The following is a 3,209-nucleotide window of genomic DNA, read 5'->3' as shown; positions in this document are numbered from 1 at the left end:
TGTTAGGGGGTTTTCGGTTAGATGTGGTGGTGGTGATTGGTGGTGGTGGTGATTGGTGGTGATTGGTGGTGATTGGTGGTGGTGGTGGTGGTGGTAGTAGGTGGGAGTTGGGGGTGGGGGGGGTGGGGGGGGGGGGTGGGGAGGGAAGGGGAGGGGAATGATGGTCTGTGGATTCCTTCTCCGTACCCTTTACATATAAGCAAAAATATGCCTTCTGTGGGTATAGAAACATTAACACAAATTATATCAGTAACTGATATTGTAGCCTTTTAAACAGAAAAGATTTGTACATACAAATACTTTTTAATTATCATTTATTTGTGGAAATGGCATTTACGTCATTAAATTGATACCTCAGCATCAAGCTAGTGTCCTGCAGCAGTGGTCCAGTGGTAAAGTGTATATAAGTGATGCGTATTCTTGGAGTTGCGAGTTCAAACCCGGATTAAGCTATATATATATATATATATATATATACAACATGTTTTGTTTTGGTTGTTTGTTTTTGTATAAAGCCTCACACAATATCTATATTAAGCGAGTTTGTTTTAAACATGACATACATATTAATTCATTTTACCAGGCCTTATTCCACACAACTCCGTGAATTTCCCGTGGAGCCAGCCATTCAAACAAAAACAAACGAAACAAAACAAAACAAAACAAAAAACATTATTGCCAACAGCATTTGGTGTTCCCAGGCGGTCACCCATCCAAGTACTAACCAAACCCAACGTTGCTTAACTTCGCTGATCGGACGAGAAGCGGTGTTCTCAACGTGGTGTGGCCGTTGGCATGAGACTGCCTACACATTGTGGCTAATAACCAACTCTTTTAAGTCATCGCGGCAGGATACGGACCTGCTTGTGGTGTCTTAATGGTAATTGTATCCTAACATATTTTTGTCTCCTTGGCATGGATATTTAACATCGTTTATTCAGTCTTGGGTTTATGTTCTTTCGCCATTTACAGACATTTTACATCTACCTACTTCCTCAGCCTGCCCTGCCAATTTCTAATGAATTTGTGGATTTTCTTTTGTAATACAAACATGTGTGTGCTCATCTGCTCTTCAGTTTTTATGATATTTGTCTCATCTGTCCTGCTTTATGATACTTTTACAAAGAACATGAACAAATGCTTCTATTTTAGAGAAGATATGGGATCCAGGTTTCGGAGCCGTAAAACCAACCGTCGTGATTGGTGGACGAGTTGCCAGGTTGCAGCTTCTGTACCGTGCCGGCACATAAATAGGTTCGGCTCAAGCGGCGGCAGCATCATTCCCCCGTGACTGTCTGAGCGTCTCTCATCACCTTGGTTGGTTCATCATCATCATGGTAGAAGCAAAGCCTACCAAGAAGGCTGCGGCTGCTGCTGCTGCTGTGGTGGCCACCACCAGGAAACCTCGCGTCCAGGTTGCTCACCCGAAAAACTAGTCAAATGGTTCTAGCCGCGGTCGCAGCACTCAAAGACCGTAAGGGCTCGTCTCTACAAGCAATCAAGAAGTACGTTGTTGCCAACAACAAAGTCGAGGCTGCCAAGATCGCCATTTACATCCGAAGATTTCTCAAGAAAGCAGTGGCTGACGGCATTCTTGTTCAGACCAAGGGAAGTGGAGCTAGTGGATCATTCAAGCTGGCCGTAGCAGAGAAGAGGGCCGTTCTAACTCCCAAGAAAGCCACCACAACCAAGAAACCATCTACAGCAGCAAAGAAGGCCGTGGTAACTCCCAAGAAAGCCGCCACAAGCAACAAACCACCTACAGCCTTGAAAAGAAGCAGCAGCAGCAGCTTGTTGTTGGGAACAAAAAGCCCAAAATAAAGAGAGCTTCAAAATCTCCCAAACCACCCAAGGCAAAGAAAGCTGTCAAAAAAACAACAAAGGCAAAATAAACGACGACATGCAAGCAGCATGAATACACATGACAATAAACATCCAGGCCTCCCCCCTCAGTGGAGGGGCCTCATATGATTCCAAAAAAGAGTTTAGTTTTGTAGACAAATAAATCATTACTTTTGGGGTAGATTTACTCTGTATATTATATATATATATATATATATATATATATAATATATATATATATATATATATATATATATATATATATATATATATATATATATATATATATATACATACATACATGGGTGAGGTGATATGGTACCAAAGTTTTGGGTAAGGTGATTGACATTTACACAAGATAAAACACGAACCAATGGGAATAAAAACATAAGAATGGAAGTAACTGCAGAAGGCCTATTGGCCCATAACACAAGCACTTCCTCTTGATGCTTCTATATTGGTTCAGAGTCTTGAAGCTATAATAATATATATATATATATATATATATATATATATATATATATATATATATATATATATATATATATATATATATATATATATATATATATATATATACACACAAAACTAAATAGTCTTGTTAGACAAATTGCCCCTATTAGAGGCAAGTTGACTAACAAGCCGAATGACTGGCAATTGTTTTGAATTTGAGTTAAATCTAACATAGAAATGTAATCAAACCTAACCTAACCTATGCTAACCCAAGCTAAGCTAACCTAACCTAACCTAAGCTAACCCAAGCTAAGCTAAGCTAACCTAACCTAACCTAACCTAACCTACCTAACCTAAGCTAATCTAACCTAACCTAACCCAGCAATTCATGATCTTAATATAATACTGTTAATTGGATAAACCAATTTGGAAAGAAATGTTCGAAAATAACAAAATTAACTGTGCTTGTTAGGAAAATTGGGCCTTGCATACTTGTCCCAATAGTGTGGTTCTCGCTTTTAGGTACGACATAAACGTATACCTAAGTTGAGAGAGAAAAAGATTCTCACTCAAACATGCATATCGATTGCCAGTCCTGAATTCTGGGTAAATATTCGTGTCCTCCCTTTTCATTTACCATCATTTGGATACTATCAAAACAGCTCTGAGAAGGATAAAATGAATAAAACGGGTAGCTCCCTCATGTAAAAAGGAAGAGTTGGGAAAGATCTCTCTCTCTCTCTCTCTCCCCCTCACACCCCCCCCCCTCCCCACCAATGATCCTGCTCTGCTAGTATATAACGTAACAAACCTTCCCCCCCCCCCCCTCCCCAATCAGAGTCCCTTTAAGCATGCGAGGATAAAAAATAGATTTCATAAGACCCAATGTGCTAGCTGATATCAAAACAATTTAT

The 3,209-nt window shown here is 39.8% G+C and overlaps 1 non-coding gene across 1 annotated transcript; it reads right to left on the bottom strand.

The window, feature by feature from the left end:
• Nucleotides 1–676: 676 nt before the first annotated feature.
• LOC138361907 (5S ribosomal RNA) lies at nt 677–795 on the bottom strand. Its single transcript, XR_011227270.1, has one exon. It is a non-coding gene; the product is annotated as a 5S ribosomal RNA (ribosomal RNA).
• Nucleotides 796–3,209: the final 2,414 nt, after the last annotated feature.

Source organism: Procambarus clarkii, unplaced genomic scaffold, assembly GCF_040958095.1.
Source record: "Procambarus clarkii isolate CNS0578487 unplaced genomic scaffold, FALCON_Pclarkii_2.0 HiC_scaffold_993, whole genome shotgun sequence".
NCBI lineage: Eukaryota > Metazoa > Arthropoda > Malacostraca > Decapoda > Cambaridae > Procambarus > Procambarus clarkii.
The sequence above is the reverse complement of the archived record's forward strand: the minus strand, read 5'-3'. Positions and strand labels throughout refer to the sequence as shown.